Source organism: Microcaecilia unicolor, chromosome 3, assembly GCF_901765095.1.
Source record: "Microcaecilia unicolor chromosome 3, aMicUni1.1, whole genome shotgun sequence".
NCBI lineage: Eukaryota > Metazoa > Chordata > Amphibia > Gymnophiona > Siphonopidae > Microcaecilia > Microcaecilia unicolor.
In genome coordinates this window covers 1,168,332-1,189,887 of record NC_044033.1, presented here as the reverse complement: position 1 = coordinate 1,189,887, position 21,556 = coordinate 1,168,332, and the positions used below count along the sequence as shown (strand labels likewise).

The window sequence follows — 21,556 nt, the reverse complement described above, 5'->3', positions numbered from 1 at the left end:
CCCAAAAAATGTGATTTAAAACATTACTTGTGAGCCTCTATGCCAGCCTCAGATGTTATACTCAGGTCCATTAGAACAGCATGCAGGTCCCTGGAGTAGTTTAGCGGTGGGTGGGTGCAGTGCACTGCAGACAGGTGGACCCAGGCCCATATCTGTTATACTTGTGGAGGACACTGTTAGCCCTCCAAAATTCACCAGAAACCCACTGTACTGACATATAGGTGCTCCCTTCACCCATAAGGGCTATGGTAGTGCTGTACAGTTGGGAGTAGTGGGGGGGGGGGTTGGGGGGGGGGGGAGGACTCAGCAGACAAGGTATGGGAGCAATGGTGAGATCTGTACCTGGGAGCATTTTAAGAAGTCCACTGCAGTACCCCATAGGGTGCCCTATTGTTTTCTGGGAAGTCTGGGGGACCAGTCTACTAAAAATGCTGGCTCCTCCTACATCCCAATGGCTTGATTTTGTAAGTTTTGTACTTGGCCTTTTTTTTTTTTTTCAAAAATGGACCAAAAAAGCAAAACATCCAAATCACAAAACCTTGTTCAAAACAGTATTTTCGAGAAAAAAAAAAAAAAGGATAGAAGGGGGAAGGGGCGGAAGGGGGGGAGGGGTTGAGTTCGAAAATGTTAAAAATTTCAGGCAGACCAAACATTGTGTTGTAATTTCTTTTGAACTGTTTGAATATGTTGAATTACCTGAATAAAAAGGATAATTAAAAAAAAAAGGATAGACGCTTTTCTTTTTTGAAAATGACCTTCTTTCCAATTCAGACTTTTGTGTTTTTTGCAAAACGTCCAAAGTCTGACTTAAACATCATATTGAAAATGCCCCTCCACGTAACTCTGTAAGACTAGGGGCCCCGTTTACTAAGCCGTGTTATAGGCCCGTTAACATTTTTAATGCACACTAACCATGTACGTGCGTTAACTGTGTACATGCCTACAATATCCCTATAGGTGCCTTACACAGCGCACGCGCTAAATTGTAGGTACGTTAAAAATGCTAACGCGCCTTAGTAAACAGGGCCCTAAGTGCTTTGAAAATATGCCTCTATGTAACTTAGTAAGTCTATGACCTTTGAAAATGAGCACCTTTGTATCATTGGTGAATTCAATTACCTCACTAGTTACTCCCATCTCTAGATCATTTATAAATATGTTAAAAAGTAGCGGTCCCAGCACAGACCCCTGGGGAACCCCACTAACTACCCTTCTCCATTGAGAATACTGACCATTTAACCCTACTCTCTGTTTTCTATCTTTTAACCAGTTTTTAATCCACAACAGGACATTACCTCCTATCCCATGACTTTCTAATTTTCTCAGGAATCTTTCATGAGGTAATCTGTCTAATGTAATCATTTTAATGTTTCAATTCTGAGGTAAAGTATTTCAAATTGGAGCAGATTGTTATGTAAAAAAAAAAAAAAAAGTGCTCCAGAAGTTTCTTAAAATTTGCAGATGCAAAGAAAATATCAACATCAATTGGTTCTGTCATCTTGAGTTGGAAAATGTATTAAGGACATACAAGCAGGGGCTAAAATTCTGAATATTAGACTGCAAAAAAAATGTAATATAAGCCTTAATTAGCAGCCAATAAAGTTTTCACAGCAGTGGAGTGGTCTGATCAAACGTACTTGCGCCATGGACTAGTCTGGCGGCTGTGTTTTGTAACGTTTGTAGTTTGACTAAGAGATTGTAGGAGCAGCCAACAAAATATTACAGTAGTCTAGATAGGGCAAGACATAAGCTTGTACTATGATTCTGAATACTGCTTCAGTCTCTAAATAAAGACAATGGGTACTCTTCATTGCTTTTGGAGTTCCACATCGCCAGAAACTGCACAAAATCCTTCCAAAAGGATCTAAACCAGCCCAAAACACGAGCAATGCCCTACTCGGCTAATCTGGATACAATCAGATTGGGATTAGGTACAATGAAGTTGTAAAACATGACGAAAAAGATGTTCTAATCCATGTGGAAACTCAAAAGAGTAAAACCGTTCTTCCCGAGATACATCTTCCGTACCCTGGTACAGTCAATGGTAATAAGTCATCTGGACTACTGCAACACACTGTACGCTGGCTGTAAAGAACAGACCATCAAAAAACTCCAAACTGCCCAAAATACTGCCGCCAGACTCATATTTGGAAAAACTAAATGTGAAAGTGCAAAACCCTTAAGAGAGAAACTTCACTGGCTCCCACTTAAGGAACGCATTGCATTCAAGATCTGTACGATTGTACACAAAATCATTCACGCAGACGCCCCAATCTACATGCTAAACCTCGTGGACCTACTTCCCAGAAACTCCACAAGATCATCCCGCAAATTTCTCAACCTGCACTTCCCCAGCTGTAAAGGACTAAAATACAAGCTGATGCATGCCACTACCTTCTCTTACATGAGCATGCAGTTATGGAATACACTACCTACAGACCTGAAAACAATCGACAAAACAACTATCTTTCGCAAATCTCTGAAGACATATTTCTTCAACAAAGCCTACAATGAGAACCGATAACCTCACTAATCCACTTCACCAACCCACTCAGTTATGAAAGCCCACCTTCTATAACTACCCTAATCACTCCCTTCCTTCTTCTCTCTTCCCTTACTTAATCTCTGCACAATACTAACTGTATCTGATATCCTGGAATGACAATGTTAACAAGACTATGTAAGCCACATTGAGCCTGCAAATAGGTGGGAAACTGTGGGATACAAATGCAATAAATAATAATAAAACAATCCAAAGTCTTGTCTACCATACAATGGAAATCATCAATTATAGCCACCAACATTGTTTTCATTCCCTGACCCAACCAAAGTTCTGTTTGGCAGGGATTTCAGATGCAGCTGTTTCACTGGAATCTAGTCTGTTTCTGCCAGTACTGCTAGCTCTTAAAGAGTAGATCCACTCCTCATCACTAACATCTACAGATATGTGGTGGCTTTGTAAAATTATTTGGCACAACTAGCTTATGGCTCCAAGGGCTTCTCTAAACTGATAGAATTGCGTGAGCAACGTGATCACATCACATGTCCGCAAAAACTGCACTGGCTACTAGTACAATACAGGGCTAAATTTAAAACTATGTCTGATCGTCAAGGTCCTTAAGGATCTCACTCTACAGTTTGTGCAGGTTATGAAAGACCGCAGTGGTTGCCAATTGAGGCCAGAGTTTTGTTATAACTTTGTTGCTTAGTTTATATGATTTGGGGTAGAGAGGTGTGGTAACTTCTCCTTTTCACCCCTTCTCCTTCTCTCTGTGGGGTAATTTCTCTTTTTAACTCCCCTACCCTCTCCCTCCGTGTGTGGAGTAACTTCTACTTTTCACGCATTCTCCCTCTCTGGGGTAACCTCTTTTCACACCCCCACCCTCTCTCTCTGAGTGGGGTAACTTCTCCTTGTCACTCCTTCTCTCTCTCAGGTAACTTCACCTTTTCACTTCCTCTCCCTCCCTCTCTCTCTCTCTGGGGTACCTTCTCCTTTTCACTCTCCCACCCTCTCCCTCAGGTAACTTCTCCTTTTCAGTCCCCCCCCTGTTGCTTAGTTTATAAGATTTGGGGTAACTTCTTTTCACACCCCCACCCTCTCTCTGAGTGGGGTAACTTCTCCTTTTCACTCCTTCTCTCTCTCTCTCTCTGGGGTACCTTCTCCTTTTCACTCCTCTCTCTTAGGTAACTTTGCCTTTTCACTTCCTCTCCCCCTCTCTCTAGGGGTAACTTCTGCTTTTCACCCCTCCTCCCTCTCTCTGGGGTACCGTCTCCTTTTCACTCTCCCATCCTGTTCCTCAGGTAACTTCTCCTTTTCACTCCCCCCTTGTTGCTTAGTTTATACGATTTGGGGTAACTTCTTCACACCCCCACCCTCTTCCTCTCTCTCTCTGGGGTAACTTCTGCTTTTCACCCCTCCTCCCTCCCTCTCCCTCAGGTAATTTCTCCTTTTCACTCCCCCCCCTGTTGCTTAGTTTATAAGATTTGGGGTAACTTCTTTTCACACCCCCACCCTCTTCCTCTCTCTCTGGGGTAACTTCTGCTTTTCACCCCTCCTAACTCCCTCTCCCTCAGGTAATTTCTCCTTTTCACTCCCCCCTGTTGCTTAGTTTATAAGATTTGGGGTAACTTCTTTTCACACCCCCACCCTCTTCCTCTCTCTCTCTGGGGTAACTTCTGCTTTTCACCCCTTCTCCCTCTCTCTGGGGTACCTTCTCCTTTTCAGTCTCCCACCCTCTCCCTCAGGTAATTTCTCCTTTTCACTCCCCCCTGTTGCTTAGTTTATACGATTTGGGGTAACTTCTTTTCACACCCCCACCCTCTTCCTCTCACTCTGGGGTAACTTCTGCTTTCCACCCCTCCTCCCTCTCTCTGGGGTACCTTCTCCTTTTCACTCTCCCACCCTTTCCCTCAGGTAACTTCTCCTTTTCACTCCCCCCCCCCTGTTGCTTATACGATTTGGGGTAACTTCTTTTCACACCCCCACCCTCTGTCTCTCTGAGTGGGGTAACTTCTCCTTTTCAGTTCTTCTCTCTCTCAGGTAACTTCGCCTTTTCACGTCCTCTCTCTCCCTCCCTCTCTCTGGGGTACCCTCTCCTTTTCACTCTCCCACCCTCTTCCTCTCTCTGGGGTAACTTCTGCTTTTCACCCCTCCTCCCTCTCTCTGGGGTACCTTCTCCTTTTCACTCCCCCCTGTTGCTTAGTTTATAAGATTTGGGGTAACTTCTTTTCACACCCCCACCCTCTCTCTCTCTGAGTGGGGTAACTTCTCCTTTTCAGTTCTTCTGTCTCTCAGGTAACTTCGCCTTTTCACTTCCTCTCTCTCTCCCTCTCTCTGGGGTACCTTCTCCTTTTCACTCTCCCACCCTCTTCCTCTCTCTGGGGTAACTTCTGCTTTTCACCCCTCCTCCCTCTCTCTGGGGTACCTTCTCCTTTTCACTCCCCCCTGTTGCTTAGTTTATAAGATTTGGGGTAACTTCTTTTCACACCCCCACCCTCTTCCTCTCTCTCTGGGGTAACTTCTGCTTTTCACCCCTCCTCCCTCTCTCTGGGATACCTTCTCCTTTCCCCCCCCCCCCTGTTGCTTAGTTTATAAGCTTTGGGGTAACTTCTTTTCACACCCCCATCCTCTTCCTCTCTCGCTCTCTCTGGGGTAACTTCTGCTTTTCACCCCTCCTCCCTCTCTCTGGGGTACCTTCTCCTTTTCACTCCCCCCTGTTGCTTAGTTTATAAGATTTGGGGTAACTTCTTTTCACACCCCCACCCTCTTCCTCTCTCTCTGGGGTAACTTCTGCTTTTCACCCCTCCTCCCTCTCTCTGGGGTACCTTCTCCTTTTCACTCCCCCCTGTTGCTTAGTTTATAAGCTTTGGGGTAACTTCTTTTCACACCCCACCCTCTCTCTGAGTGGGGTAACTTCTCCTTTTCACTCTCCCACCCTCTCCCTCAGGTAACTTCTCCTTTTCACTCCCCCCTGTTGCTTAGTTTATAAGCTTTGGGGTAACTTCTTTTCACACCCCACCCTCTCTCTGTAGGGTAACTACCCCTTTCGTCTCCCTCTCTGGGATAACTTGAGCTCTGCTCTCAGGGTCTTTTCTCACCACGTCTCCTGCGCCCTCTGGGCCTCTCACTTGTCGCCCCTTCCAGTCGGCCCCTCTTCCTCTCTCTCTCTCTGGGGTAACTTCTCCTTTTCAGTCTTCCACCCTCTCCCTCAGGTAATTTCTCCTTTTCACTCCCCCCTGTTGCTTAGTTTATAAGCTTTGGGGTAACTTCTTTTCACACCCCACCCTCTCTCTGTAGGATAACTACCCCTTTCGTCTCCCTCTCTGGGGTAACTTGAGCTCTGCTCTCAGGGTCTTTTCTCACCACGTCTCCTGCGCCCTCTGGGCCTCTCACTTGTCGCCCCTTCCAGTCGGCCCCTCTTCCTCTCTCTCTCTCTGGGGTAACTTCTCCTTTTCAGTCTCCCACCCTCTCCCTCAGGTAACTTCTCCTTTTCACTCCCCCCCTGTTGCTTAGTTTATAAGCTTTGGGGTAACTTCTTTTCACACCCCACCCTCTCTCTGAGTGGGGTAACTTCTCCTTTTCACTCTCCCACCCTCTCCCTCAGGTAACTTCTCCTTTTCACTCCCCCCTGTTGCTTAGTTTATAAGCTTTGGGGTAACTTCTTTTCACACCCCACCCTCTCTCTGAGTGGGGTAACTTCTCCTTTTCACTCTCCCACCCTCTCCCTCAGGTAACTTCTCCTTTTCACTCCCCCCCTGTTGCTTAGTTTATAAGATTTGGGGTAACTTCTTTTCACACCCCACCCTCTCTCTGAGTGGGGTAACTTCTCCTTTTCAGTTCTTCTTTCTCTCAGGTAACTTTGCCTTTTCACGTCCTCTCTCTCCCCCCCTCTCTCTGCGGTACCCTCTTCCTTTTCACTCTCCCCACCCTCTTCCACTCTCTGGGGTAACTTCTGCTTTTCACTTCCTCTCTCTCCCTCCCTCTCTCTCTCTGGGGTACCTTCTCCTTTCACTTCCCCCTGTTGCTTAGTTTATAAGCTTTGGGGTAACTTCTTTTCACACCCCACCCTCTCTCTGTAGGGTAACTACCCCTTTCGTCTCCCTCTCTGGGGTAACTTGAGCTCTGCTCTCAGGGTCTTTTCTCACCACGTCTCCTGCGCCCTCTGGGCCTCTCACTTGTCGCCCCTTCCAGTCGGCCCCTCTTCCTCTCTCTCTCTCTGGGGTAACTTCTCCTTTTCAGTCTCCCACCCTCTCCCTCAGGTAACTTCTCCTTTTCACTCCCCCCCTGTTGCTTAGTTTATAAGCTTTGGGGTAACTTCTTTTCACACCCCACCCTCTCTCTGAGTGGGGTAACTTCTCCTTTTCACTCTCCCACCCTCTCCCTCAGGTAACTTCTCCTTTTCACTCCCCCCTGTTGCTTAGTTTATAAGCTTTGGGGTAACTTCTTTTCACACCCCACCCTCTCTCTGAGTGGGGTAACTTCTCCTTTTCACTCTCCCACCCTCTCCCTCAGGTAACTTCTCCTTTTCACTCCCCCCCTGTTGTTTAGTTTATAAGATTTGGGGTAACTTCTTTTCACACCCCACCCTCTCTCTGAGTGGGGTAACTTCTCCTTTTCAGTTCTTCTCTCTCTCAGGTAACTTTGCCTTTTCACGTCCTCTCTCCTCCCTCCCTCTCTCTGGGGTACCCTCTTCCTTTTCACTCTCCCCACCCTCTTCCACTCTCTGGGGTAACTTCTGCTTTTCACTTCCTCTCTCTCCCTCCCTCTCTCTCTCTGGGGTACCTTCTCCTTTTCACTTCCCCCTGTTGCTTAGTTTATAAGCTTTGGGGTAACTTCTTTTCACACCCCACCCTCTCTCTGTAGGGTAACTACCCCTTTCGTCTCCCTCTCTGGGGTAACTTGAGCTCTGCTCTCAGGGTCTTTTCTCACCACGTCTCCTGCGCCCTCTGGGCCTCTCACTTGTCGCCCCTTCCAGTCGGCCCCTCTTCCTCTCTCTCTCTCTCTCTGGGGTAACTTCTCCTTTTCAGTCTCCCACCCTCTCCCTCAGGTAACTTCTCCTTTTCACTCCCCCCCTGTTGCTTAGTTTATAAGCTTTGGGGTAACTTCTTTTCACACCCCACCCTCTCTCTGAGTGGGGTAACTTCTCCTTTTCACTCTCCCACCCTCTCCCTCAGGTAACTTCTCCTTTTCACTCCCCCCTATTGCTTAGTTTATAAGCTTTGGGGTAACTTCTTTTCACACCCCACCCTCTCTCTGAGTGGGGTAACTTCTCCTTTTCACTCTCCCACCCTCTCCCTCAGGTAACTTCTCCTTTTCACTCCCCCCCTGTTGCTTAGTTTATAAGATTTGGGGTAACTTCTTTTCACACCCCACCCTCTCTCTGAGTGGGGTAACTTCTCCTTTTCAGTTCTTCTCTCTCTCAGGTAACTTTGCCTTTTCACGTCCTCTCTCTCCCTCCCTCTCTCTGGGGTACCCTCTTCCTTTTCACTCTCCCCACCCTCTTCCACTCTCTGGGGTAACTTCTGCTTTTCACTTCCCCCTGTTGCTTAGTTTATAAGCTTTGGGGTAACTTCTTTTCACACCCCCACCCTCTTCCTCTCTCTCTGGGGTAACTTCTGCTTTTCACCCCTCCTCCCTCCCTCTCCCTCAGGTAACTTCTCCTTTTCACTCCCCCCCTGTTGCTTAGTTTATAAGCTTTGGGGTAACTTCTTTTCACACCCCCACCCTCTCTCTGTAGGGTAACTACCCCTTTCGTCTCCCTCTCTGGGGTAACTTGAGCTCTGCTCTCAGGGTCTTTTCTCACCACGTCTCCTGCGCCCTCTGGGCCTCTCACTTGTCGCCCCTTCCAGTCGGCCCCTCTTCCTCTCTCTCTCTCTGGGGTAACTTCTCCTTTTCAGTCTCCCACCCTCTCCCTCAGGTAACTTCTCCTTTTCACTCCCCCCCTGTTGCTTAGTTTATAAGCTTTGGGGTAACTTCTTTTCACACCCCACCCTCTCTCTGAGTGGGGTAACTTCTCCTTTTCACTCTCCCACCCTCTCCCTCAGGTAACTTCTCCTTTTCACTCCCCCCTGTTGCTTAGTTTATAAGCTTTGGGGTAACTTCTTTTCACACCCCCACCCTCTTCCTCTCTCTCTGGGGTAACTTCTGCTTTTCACCCCTCCTCCCTCCCTCTCCCTCAGGTAACTTCTCCTTTTCACTCCCCCCCTGTTGCTTAGTTTATAAGCTTTGGGGTAACTTCTTTTCACACCCCCACCCTCTTCCTCTCTCTCTGGGGTAACTTCTGCTTTTCACCCCTCCTCCCTCTCTCTGGGGTACCTTCTCCTTTTCACTCTCCCCACCCTCTTCCACTCTCTGGGGTAACTTCTGCTTTTCACTTCCTCTTTCTCCCTCCCTCTCTCTGGGGTACCTTCTCCTTTTCACTTCCCCCTGTTGCTTAGTTTATAAGCTTTGGGGTAACTTCTTTTCACACCCCACCCTCTCTCTGAGTGGGGTAACTTCTCCTTTTCACTCCCCCCCTGTTGCTTAGTTTATAAGATTTGGGGTAACTTCTTTTCACACCCCACCCTCTCTCTGAGTGGGGTAACTTCTCCTTTTCACTCCCCCCTGTTGCTTAGTTTATAAGCTTTGGGGTAACTTCTTTTCACACCCCCACCCTCTCTCTCTCTGAGTGGGGTAACTTCTCCTTTTCAGTTCTTCTGTCTCTCAGGTAACTTCGCCTTTTCACTTCCTCTCTCTCTCCCTCTCTCTGGGGTACCTTCTCCTTTTCACTCTCCCACCCTCTTCCTCTCTCTGGGGTAACTTCTGCTTTTCACCCCTCCTCCCTCTCTCTGGGGTACCTTCTCCTTTTCACTCTCCCACCCTCTTCCTCTCTCTGGGGTAACTTCTGCTTTTCACCCCTCCTCCCTCTCTCTGGGGTACCTTCTCCTTTTCACTCTCCCACCCTCTTCCTCTCTCTGGGGTAACTTCTGCTTTTCACCCCTCCTCCCTCTCTCTGGGGTACCTTCTCCTTTTCACTCTCCCACCCTCTTCCTCTCTCTGGGGTAACTTCTGCTTTTCACCCCTCCTCCCTCTCTCTGGGGTACCTTCTCCTTTTCACTCTCCCACCCTCTTCCTCTCTCTGGGGTAACTTCTGCTTTTCACCCCTCCTCCCTCTCTCTGGGGTACCTTCTCCTTTTCACTCTCCCACCCTCTCCCTCAGGTAACTTCTCCTTTTCACTCCCCCCCTGTTGCTTAGTTTATAAGCTTTGGGGTAACTTCTTTTCACACCCCCACCCTCTTCCTGTCTCTCTCTGGGGTAACTTCTGCTTTTCACCCCTCCTCCCTCCCTCTCTCTCTCTGGGGTACCTTCTCCTTTTCACTCCCCCCTGTTGCTTAGTTTATAAGCTTTGGGGTAACTTCTTTTCACACCCCCACCCTCTTCCTGTCTCTCTCTGGGGTAACTTCTGCTTTTCACCCCTCCTCCCTCCCCCTCTCTGGGGTAACTTCTCCTTTTCACTCCCCCCTGTTGCTTAGTTTATAAGCTTTGGGGTAACTTCTTTTCACACCCCCACCCTCTTCCTCTCTCTCTGGGGTAACTTCTGCTTTTCACCCCTCCTCCCTCCCTCTCCCTCAGGTAACTTCTCCTTTTCACTCCCCCCTGTTGCTTAGTTTATAAGCTTTGGGGTAACTTCTTTTCACACCCCCACCCTCTTCCTCTCTCTCTGGGGTAACTTCTGCTTTTCACCCCTCCTCCCTCCCTCTCCCTCAGGTAACTTCTCCTTTTCACTCCCCCCTGTTGCTTAGTTTATAAGCTTTGGGGTAACTTCTTTTCACACCCCCACCCTCTTCCTCTCTCTCTGGGGTAACTTCTGCTTTTCACCCCTCCTCCCTCCCTCTCCCTCAGGGTAACTTCTCCTTTTCACTCCCCCCTGTTGCTTAGTTTATAAGCTTTGGGGTAACTTCTTTTCACACCCCCACCCTCTTCCTCTCTCTCTGGGGTAACTTCTGCTTTTCACCCCTCCTCCCTCTCTCTGGGGTACCTTCTCCTTTTCACTCTCCCACCCTCTCCCTCAGGTAACTTCTCCTTTTCACTCCCCCCTGTTGCTTAGTTTATAAGCTTTGGGGTAACTTCTTTTCACACCCCCACCCTCTCTCTCTCTGAGTGGGGTAACTTCTCCTTTTCAGTTCTTCTGTCTCTCAGGTAACTTCGCCTTTTCACTTCCTCTCTCTCTCCCTCTCTCTGGGGTACCTTCTCCTTTTCACTCTCCCACCCTCTTCCTCTCTCTGGGGTAACTTCTGCTTTTCACCCCTCCTCCCTCTCTCTGGGGTACCTTCTCCTTTTCACTCTCCCACCCTCTTCCTCTCTCTGGGGTAACTTCTGCTTTTCACCCCTCCTCCCTCTCTCTGGGGTACCTTCTCCTTTTCACTCTCCCACCCTCTTCCTCTCTCTGGGGTAACTTCTGCTTTTCACCCCTCCTCCCTCTCTCTGGGGTACCTTCTCCTTTTCACTCTCCCACCCTCTTCCTCTCTCTGGGGTAACTTCTGCTTTTCACCCCTCCTCCCTCTCTCTGGGGTACCTTCTCCTTTTCACTCTCCCACCCTCTTCCTCTCTCTGGGGTAACTTCTGCTTTTCACCCCTCCTCCCTCTCTCTGGGGTACCTTCTCCTTTTCACTCTCCCACCCTCTCCCTCAGGTAACTTCTCCTTTTCACTCCCCCCCTGTTGCTTAGTTTATAAGCTTTGGGGTAACTTCTTTTCACACCCCCACCCTCTTCCTGTCTCTCTCTGGGGTAACTTCTGCTTTTCACCCCTCCTCCCTCCCTCTCCCTCAGGTAACTTCTCCTTTTCACTCCCCCCTGTTGCTTAGTTTATAAGCTTTGGGGTAACTTCTTTTCACACCCCCACCCTCTTCCTCTCTCTCTGGGGTAACTTCTGCTTTTCACCCCTCCTCCCTCCCTCTCCCTCAGGTAACTTCTCCTTTTCACTCCCCCCTGTTGCTTAGTTTATAAGCTTTGGGGTAACTTCTTTTCACACCCCCACCCTCTTCCTCTCTCTCTGGGGTAACTTCTGCTTTTCACCCCTCCTCCCTCTCTCTGGGGTACCTTCTCCTTTTCACTCTCCCACCCTCTCTCTCTCTGGGGTACCTTCTCCTTTTCACTCCCCCCTGTTGCTTAGTTTATAAGCTTTGGGGTAACTTCTTTTCACACCCCCACCCTCTTCCTGTCTCTCTCTGGGGTAACTTCTGCTTTTCACCCCTCCTCCCTCCCTCTCTCTCTCTGGGGTAACTTCTCCTTTTCACTCCCCCCTGTTGCTTAGTTTATAAGCTTTGGGGTAACTTCTTTTCACACCCCCACCCTCTTCCTCTCTCTCTGGGGTAACTTCTGCTTTTCACCCCTCCTCCCTCCCTCTCCCTCAGGTAACTTCTCCTTTTCACTCCCCCCTGTTGCTTAGTTTATAAGCTTTGGGGTAACTTCTTTTCACACCCCCACCCTCTTCCTCTCTCTCTCTCTGGGGTAACTTCTGCTTTTCACCCCTTCTCCCTCAGGTAACTTCTCCTTTTCACTCCCCCCTGTTGCTTAGTTTATAAGCTTTGGGGTAACTTCTTTTCACACCCCCACCCTCTCTCTGTAGGGTAACTACCCCTTTCGTCTCCCTCTCTGGGGTAACTTGAGCTCTGCTCTCAGGGTCTTTTCTCACCACGTCTCCTGCGCCCTCTGGGCCTCTCACTTGTCGCCCCTTCCAGTCGGCCCCTCGGCGCTCGCTCCTTTTTCACCGGAAGACATTACAGACACCAAACAGCGCAACTAGTTCCGCCACACTTAACCGGAAGTGTGGATAATGCGGGCGCGGACGCTCTGCCCTTCGTACCCCGCTCGCTGCTTCTGACGTCATTTAAAGAGGACGCAGTTTCCGCCGATGACGTGTCAGAAGCGACGCGGAAGTGATGGTGAAAAGAGGTTTGTGAGGTGAGTTGGAGCCTGGTGAAGGGTAGAAAGTCCTGGTGGGGGAGAGAGAGAGACATAACTGACCCTGAGAAGGGAGCCAGGGTTCCTTTAGCCTTCTGTATTTTGGCACAGAGGTGCTTCTAGAGCTCGTATTCACATGGTAATGCCACACTGGGAAAAGACCAAGGGTCCATCCAGCCCAGCATCCTGTCCAATCCAGGCCAAGGGCACCTGGCAAGTAATGTACTTAGCAGTTATAGAAGCCATAAATCGTGAAGGAGATAGGTGGAGACTCAACTGGCTTATACTCTAATAATGAGTTCATTAAATAAAGAGGTGAAGCCTCAAGAAGCCCCCGGCTCAATGATTAAAGAGCTCTCAGGAGGCTGGACTGCTTCATCATCGGCAAACACCCCACTGATCTACTGCAAATGTTCTTACAAATTACTATTTTGCTTCATTTTTCTTTTAAACTTTTTCTTTACTCTTAAAGGTCAAGTATATAAATTACTTAGCTTTGTCCGCTAGTGCTGAGTATCTATTTGGGCTAAGATTGACGCAGACCATTTGACCCTGAGGCAGGTGACGAAACGCTGGCCACCGTTGGTCATGGTCGTATTTAGCGTCTTGAGAGCCTGGATACAAATCTAAGTAATTTATATACTTGACCTTTAAGAGTAAAGAAAAAGTTTAAAAGAAAAATGAAGCAAAATAGTAATTTGTAAGAACATTTGCAGTAGACCAGTGGGGTGTTTGCTGAAGCAGTCCAGCCTCCCGAGAGCTCTTTAATCATTGAGCCGGGGGCTTCTTGAGGCTTCACCTATTTAATGAACTCATTATTAGAGTATAAGCCAGTTGAGTCTCCACCTATCTCCTTCACGATTTATGGTTTTTCAGATAGAAAGTATTAGAGGGAGATTGCCTTCAGTATTAGTTTGAATCTTAGCAGTTATAGAAACAGCAGATAAAGACCATATGATCCATCCAGTCTGCAGCCCCTAATTCTTCTGCCTTTTGCTCCCAGGATGCCTAGAAACAGAGATCAGGTGCTGCACTCAATGATACCACAAGGTATAGACCATTTCGAATCTTGGTTGGGGGACGACGACTCAAAACTCCACCTTCCACCCTAGCTGCCTGGTTTTCAAGAAAACAAAAAATCATGCAAGCCAACCTAGAAACATGACGGCAGATAAAGGCCATATGACCCATCCTCTGTAACCCCTAATTCTTCCTGTTCCTAAGCGATCCCACATTTTTTATTTATTTATTGCATTTGTATCCCACATTTCCCCACCTATTTGTGGGTTCAGTGTGGCTTACAATACATTGTAAATCATGGAAATGTAGTTTGTTACAATCAATTATTGATTCCATTGTGAGAAGTTAAGCAAGACAAAGTCAAGGTGTCGTTAGGGAAAAGGTCAAGGAAAAGAACAATGGAAAGAGACAACTGGAAATCGGTAGGGTGATAAAACCTTAGCAAAAGAACATTCGGTATAACATTTTCTGTGAGTGAAGGTTTAAGTGTGATGAGATTACGGGGGATTAGAGTTCAGAAAAGAATGTATTGGTGTATTTCTGGAATAGTGAGTGTGGACTTCATGTGTACTGCTCCTTGCAGTAAATTTTATCGAAGAGATGAGTCTTCAGTAGTTTGCGGAAGTTGGTAAGTTCGTGGATTGTTTTCAAGTTGCGTGGTAGTATATTCCAGAATTGCGTGCTTAAATAAGAAAAGGTTGATGCGTGCAGCATCTTGTATTTTATGCCTTTGCAGTTAGGGAAGTGGAGGTTAAGAAAAGTTCGAGATGATCTTTTAGCGTTCCTGGGTGGTAGGTCTATTAAGTCGGACATGTAGGCTGGAGCTTCACCGTGGATAATTTTGTGGACTAATGTGCATATCTTAAAGGTAATGCGTTCCTTGAGTGGGAGCCAGTGCAGCTTCTCTCGTAAGGGTTTAGCACTTTCGTATTTTGGTTTTCCGAAGATGAGTCTGGCTGCAGTGTTCTGGGCTGTTTGAAGTCTTCTTAGTATTTGCTCTTTACAACCTGCGTATAGCGAATTGCAGTAATCCAGATGGCTGAGGACGAGGGATTGCACTAGGTTGTGGAAGACGGATCTTGGGAAGTATTGTCTTATTCTTTTCAGTTTCCACATGCAGTAGAATATTTTTTTGGTTGTGTTGTTTGCATGGGTTTCGAGTGTTAGGTGGCGGTCGATAGTAACTCCAAGGATTTTTAGTGTTTCTGAGATTGGAAGGTTTAGTTTTGGTGTATTTATAGCGGTAAATTCCTTCGTGTTGTATTGGGAAGTATGTATCAGGCACTGAGTTTTTTCTGCATTTAGTTTCAGATGAAATGCATCTGCCCAGGTGTTCATGATGTGTAGACTTTGGTTGATTTCATTGGAGATTTCTTTGATGTCTTGTTTGAAAGGGATGTATATTGTTACATCATCGGCGTATATATATGGGTTGAGGTTATGGTTTGATAGTTTTGCCAAGGGGATCATCATTAGGTTGAAGATGGTTGGTGAGAGAGGTGATCCTTGTGGTACTTAGCCTAGAATGGGTGGCAGAGCTGGTGGTTGGGAGGCGGGGCTAGTGTGGGCAGACATATACGGTCTGTGCTGGGGCTGGTGGTTGGGAGGCGGGACTAGTGCTGGGCAGACTTATACGGTCTATGCCGGGGCTGGTGGTTGGGCGGCGGGGATAGTGCTGGGCAGACTTATATGGTCTGTGCCAGAGCCGGTGGTGGGTGGCAGGGATAGTGCTGGGCAGACTTATACGGTCTGTGCCAGAGCTGGTGGTTGGGAGGCGGGGTTGGTGGTTGCGAGGCGGGGATAGTGCTGGGCAGACTTATAAGGTCTGTGCCAGAGCCGGTGGTGGGTGGCAGGGATAGTGCTGGGCAGACTTATACGGTCTGTGCCAGAGCTGGTGGTTGGGAGGCGGGGATAGGGCTGGCCAGACTTATACGGTCTGTGCACTGAAGAGGACAGTACAAATAAAAAAAGTAGCACATATGAATTTATCTTCTTGGGCAGACTGGATGGACCGTGCAGGTCTTTTTCTGCCGTCATCTACTATGTTACTATGTACTCCACATTCAGGTGTCCATGCGGCAGACGTGGCTGACTTTGATGTGACTTGGTATGAACGCTTGGTTAGGAACCCCTTGATGATGAAACAAAAAAGTGAGGAGAATGGATGAGGATACCAACTGTTTTATATTTATTCACTTAAAAAATTCACTTAAAAAATTACATGTGCATAAACAGCGACCCGACACGGCCGTGTTTCGGCACAATGGCCTGCTTTTTCACAATTTGCCGATAACTCTTAGGAGAGGAGTATTTAGATGCTCGTTTTTAAAAAAATATATATATCTCATATATATTATTTTTGAAGAGAGGAGACCAGAGAGATTTGTTTCCTGTTATTTCCCTTGGAACAAACATTCTAAACTACATCATTCAAGGTTATAAAGACCCCTGAAGCAGGCCATTGTGCCGAAACACGGCCGTGTCGGGTCGCTGTTTATGCACATGTAATTTTTTAAGTGAATTTTTTAAGTGAATAAATATAAAACAGTTGGTATCCTCATCCATTCTCCTCACTTTTTTGTTTCATCTTCACGGTGTCGTGAGGATTTTTTACCTCCTTTTTTGCCTTCGCTAGGAACCCCTTGAACCAGTTTAGGACATTTCCTCCAATGCCAAAATATTCGAGTATGTGTAATAGGATTCCGTGGTCAACCATGTCGAAGGCACTTGACATGTCAAATTGTAGGAGGAGTATATTGTTGCCGGTTGCAATCATTTGTTTAAATTTAGTCATGAGGGTAATTAATACTGTTTCTGTGCTATGATTCGATCGGAATCCTGATTGGGCATCATGCAGTATTGAGTATTTATTTAGATAGTTGGTGAGTTGTTTAGTTACAATTCCTTCGGTTATTTTGGTTGTTAGTGGTATGGATGCTACTGGTCTGTAGTTGGTTATTTCTCTTGTGCTTTTCTTTGTGTCTTTGGGTATTGGGGTGAGTAAAATTTTTCCTTTTTTCTTTTGGGAAAAGTCCGTTTAGTAGCATGAAGTTTATGTGGTTCGTTAGGTCTGTTATGAATTGTTGAGGAGCTGATTTCATGAGGTTATTTGGGCATATGTCTAGTTTGCAGTAGGATTTGGCATATCTTTTAAGTGTATCAGCGATGAGGTCTTCTGATAGTAGTTCGAATTCGGTCCAGGTTCTGTCTGCTGGGTATATGCCGTCTTCTGGGTCTAGACAATCTAGGAGTGAGGCGTATTCGATTTGGCTGGAAGGTATTTTAAGTTTTAATTGTATAATTTTCTCCTTGAAGTATTTTGCAAGGCTGTCTACGTCTGGTATATCTTTGCTGTTGTTTGTAACTGGTGTGGTGTCTAGCAGTTTGTTCACAAGGTAGAAGAGTTTATGTGTGTCTTTGTAGTTTGGTCCTATTATTGTCTTGAAGTGTAGTCTTTTAGTCTGTTTTATGGTATATTTGTATTTCCTCCGAAGTAGTTTCCAGGCATTTAGTGTTTGTTCATCTCTTTTTTTATTCCATGCACGTTCTAGTTTCCTGACTTGTTTTTTAAGCTTTTTCAGCTCTTCGGTGAACCATGGGTTTGATTTTTTTCTGTGTGATGTTCTGGTTTGGATCGGGGCGATTTTGTCTAATGTTGTTGTACATAAATCGTCCCATTCTTGGAAGAATTGGATGGTGTCAGCATTGGTTGACCATTCGTACTGGTAGATCTGTTGCCAAAATGTTGTGGGGTCTATTTTTCCTCTCGTGGTGTATGTTGTTCGCTCATGTTTATTGATTGTGTTTATGTGTGTTTTTTGCCAGTAGAGAGAGACATTTGTTTTATGGTGGTCTGACCATAGTGTAGGTGTCCATCTTGTGTTGGTAAGTGTGATAGCTGAGTCCGGATCGAATTTGTGTGTTATAATGTCCAGTGTATGTCCTTTTTCGTGTGTTGGTTGCGTGTTGGGTGCATGTAGATCCCAGAGTTTTAGGAATTCTTTGCATTCTCGTGTGCCTGTTGAGGTATCATCTTCAAGGTGTAGGTTAATGTCTCCTATTATAAGGATGTTTGTGGCAGATACACACATGTTCGAGATGAAGTCCATGAGTTGTGTTTGGGAGTCTTGCCATTCTCCTGGTGGTCTGTAGAATAGGATTGCATTGAGGTGTCCTATTAGGTTTGGGTGATTAATTCTTGTCGATGCAATTTCAAGTTGTGGTGAGGTAGATTCACCCGTGGTTGTGATGGTGAATTCGGGTTTGTAAATAATGTCTATTCTGCCCCTTCTTTTTCCACTCCTTGTCCAGTGGGTGATTTTGTAATCTGTTGGGCATGCTTCTAAGATGGCGGGGTCTGTAGGGCTATGGAACCAGGTTTCTGTAATAAATAGAAGGTCTAATTTATCTGTGGTGATCCAGTCTAGTATATCTACTGAGTTGCTTACTGCTGATCTTGCATTGATGTATCCTAGTTGGATTGGATAGTGTTAATTTGTTGAATCTTGAAAAAAGTGAGACAGTTGTCAATCCTAATCTCCTGAGTCCTGAAAACATTTCACAGGAGCCCCCCCCCCCCCCCAACTATCTGGATCCAAAATATGTGCTTTGAATGTGGAGCTACCCACAACAGTACATATAAACCAGTAAGAGAAGGTTCTAATTTAGTCAGAAGGTTACACAGTACAGTTTAAAAAATGAGATATCTGAATCACTAAAAGGGGATTATTTTCAGTCCAACCTCTGAGGATATGTCTGTATTTGTGTCTGGGCTCTTTGTCTGTGACTAGGTGAGCAGAGAGATAATTTGAATTGAGCGATTCCCATACTTCTATTTTTTTTCACTGTATTAACATTTCTGTGCTGCAGAAGTTGGAGGAAATGTATTTGGATTTGTTTTTTTTTGTTGGAGGGGAGCCTTTTTTTTTTTTTTTTCTTTGAATTAGTCCCTTTTTATAACTCATGTATTTTCTCATTCCATATCATCATGCCGATCAACAGACTGGTGGGTTGTGTCCATCTACCAGCAGGTGGAGATAGAGAGCAATCCTTTTGCCTCCCTATATGTGGTCATGTGCTGCCGGAAACTCCTCAGTATGTTCTCTATCTCAGCAGGTGGTGGTCACACACAGCAGCAGCTCTGGCTAGGCCTCCAAGCCTAATTTTTAGGTTTTGTTGAGTACCTGGGGTTGAGGGCTCTTCTTGAGCAAGTGCAAACCTGGTGGTGCCAGGTCCCTCCTTTTCTCCCCCCTCCCGCTGGCTCCGTTAAAAAAAAAAAAAAATTTGAACGTCCTTTAAGGGCGTTTATTTCAACGTTTATATCAGCGTTTATTGCAGCTGCTCACTGGGACACCAGTTGGTTACAGCTCGGAGCGAAAAGCAGGTAATTTTACCTTTTATAGCGGGCAGGGGGTTCCTCGTTCGGTCTCCATGTGGCTTATGGCGTCAGAGGGCGAGGGCGCGAAGATTTGCTCCCCGGACCGCGTGTGTGCGTCTAGCGGGGATGCGGGGGTTTCAAAGCCTGACTCGCCTTTTTTGGGCGTCAGTTTGGAGTCCGGTCAGTGTCCCAGTTCTTCCTCCGGTGCGGCGGTTTTTCCCGCCATAAGCGCCCATCCCCACCTGCTCCCCCCCTATTTTGACCGGCCACTTTGCTCGGACGGCTTCTTCTTGGGCCGCCCTCGCGGTGGGAGACGTTAATGCTATGGTCGCCCTTGATTCAGGCGACGGCAAGAAAGCAGCGAAAGTTAAGCGCCTTTGTTCCCGCGTGGCTCCTCTGAGTTTCGCGCCGGACGCCATTTTGGATGCGCAGCATGTTTCTCCCCCGCACTTGCGAGCGCCGGTTGAGGGTGCGTCTAGGGCCGTGGCCCAGGCGGCAGAAGTGCACAGTCTAGGGTTTTCTCCCCTGAGTTCATTTTGCTGCTGCATCAGGCTTTTCTTATGCTAAACGCTGCCCCGGCTCCCCCCTCTGATCAAGGGGTTGAGGCCTCCGGAAGCAAACGCCCTCGGGTGGACTTCCAGGCCCTAGAGGACTCTGTCTCCTCTGATGTAGATGAGGGCAGCGTATCTGAGTTCTCCCAACGGTCCTTTGGGGATTTCCTTGGAGGAGACGGATTCCCGCTCGGATGGAGCGGATGACCTCTCTGCAGCACGGATCTTTCGCTCAGAGGATTTGCCCAACCTGTTAGTGCAGGCCATGAGCATATTGAAGATTTCCTCTCCGGAGGACGTCTCTCCCTCAGCCTCTGTTGGCTCTGCCATTATGCTGGGGACGAAGCGCCCGCCTAGAACCTTCCACATGCATGAAGCCATGCACACCTTGTTTTCGGCTCAATGGGATTTCCTAGAAGCGAGCCTTAAAGTGGCTAGGGCTATGTTCCGCCTCTATCCTCTGCCTGAAGGTGAACGGGAGGCCTTTCTTGGGCCTACCGGGGATTCTTTAATAACTGCGGTGACTAAGAAAACGGCATTGCCGGTGGAAGGTGGCACGGCCCTAAAGGACACCCAAGACAGGAGATTGGAGGCGGCTTTAAAGTCGTCCTTCGAGGCGGCTGCTTTAAGTTTGCAGGCCCTATGTGGCCAGGGCGTGCCTGACGCTTGTGCAGCGGGCGTCCCCCTCGGATCCTTCCTTAAAGGCTGATTGGCCAGCCCTGGAATCGGGCTTGGCCTACTTGGGAGACTTGCTGTATGATGTCTTGAGAGCCTCGGCTAAAGGTATGGCTCAGACAGTCTCTGCACGGCGGTGGCTTTGGCTGAAGCATTGGTCTGCTGACCACGCCTCTAAGTCTCGCCTGGCTAAGTTGCCTTTTAAAGGCAAGCTGCTCTTTGGGGTCGAGCTGGACAAGATTGTGACCGATCTCGGCACGTCTAAGGGTACCAAAGAAAGGAGGTTCTGTCCGGCCTATCCTCGACCTCAAAGGGGTCAATCGGGCCTTGAAAGTTCGGCACTTCCGGATGGGGACTCTCCGCTCTGTTATAGCGGCAGTGCAGGCAGGGGAGTTCCTGGCATCCTTGGACATAAGTACATAAGTACATAAGTAGTGCCATACTGGGAAAGACCAAAGGTCCATCTAGCCCAGCATCCTGTCACCGACATCAAGGAAGCTTACTTGCATATTCCCATCTGGCCTCCTCATCAACGCTTTCTGCGTTTTGCAGTTCTGAGCAGACACTTCCAGTTCAGAGCCCTCCCGTTCGGGTTGGCTACTGTTCCGCGTACCTTCTCCAAAGTAATGGTGGTCATTGCGGCCTTTCTACGCAAGAAAGGAGTACAAGTCCATCTTTATCTGGATGACTGGTTGATCCGAGCCGCCTGGGGTGGATCATCAACTGGGAGAAAAGCCAGCTGCGCCTGACTCAGTCCCTGGAGTATCTGGGAGTTCGATTCGACACCCAAGTGGGCAGAGTGTTCCTGCCAGACAATCGGATTGTCAAGCTTCAGGCTCAGGTGGACAAGTTCCTAGCAGCCTCTCCTCTTCAGGCTTGGGACTATGTGCAGCTGTTGGGCTCAATGACGGCCACGATGGAAGTAGTGCCCTGGGCAGGGCCCATATGAGACCTATACAGCTCTCTTTGCTGCAGCGATGGAATCCAGCTTCAGAGGATTATGCTATGCGCCTTCCCTTGGATCCAGCGGTGCGCAAGGCGCTGAGCTGGTGGCTGAGGCCAGACAAGCTGTCCGCAGGAATGCCTCTTATGACCCCGGAGTGGGTTGTCGTCACGGCGGACGCCTCTTTGACGGGCTGGGGAGCCCACTGCTTGGGAAGGACAGCGCAGGGGCTCTGGTCCCCTGCAGAGGCAAAGTGGTCTATCAACCTCCTGGAACTCAGAGCCATTCGGTTGGTGCCTTTGGAGTTTCTCCCGGTTCTGGCGCTTAAGCCAGTACGGGTCCTGTCGGACAATGGCCTATGTCAATCGCCAGGGAGGTACCAGGAGCGCCCCTCTAGCCAAGGAGGCCATGAAGCTATGCCTGTGGGCGGAAGCAAACCTGGAACAGCTGTCGGCGGCCCACATTGCGGGAGTCATGAATACTGCTCAGGCGTTCTTGGACATCACGAAGCGCTGGGGCCAGCCGAGCCTAGATCTGATGGCGTCAT

At 47.8% G+C, this 21,556-nt stretch overlaps 1 protein-coding gene across 1 annotated transcript in view; it reads left to right on the top strand.

Moving 5' to 3' along the window:
- Positions 1-12,389: 12,389 nt before the first annotated feature.
- The window catches only part of MEA1 (male-enhanced antigen 1), a 46,635-nt gene continuing 37,468 nt past the window's right edge, over positions 12,390-21,556 (top strand). Inside the window, exon 1 of the mRNA XM_030195685.1 lies at positions 12,390-12,443. The gene's annotated coding sequence lies outside the window, so the exon portion shown is untranslated. The remainder of the gene's footprint in view (positions 12,444-21,556) is intronic.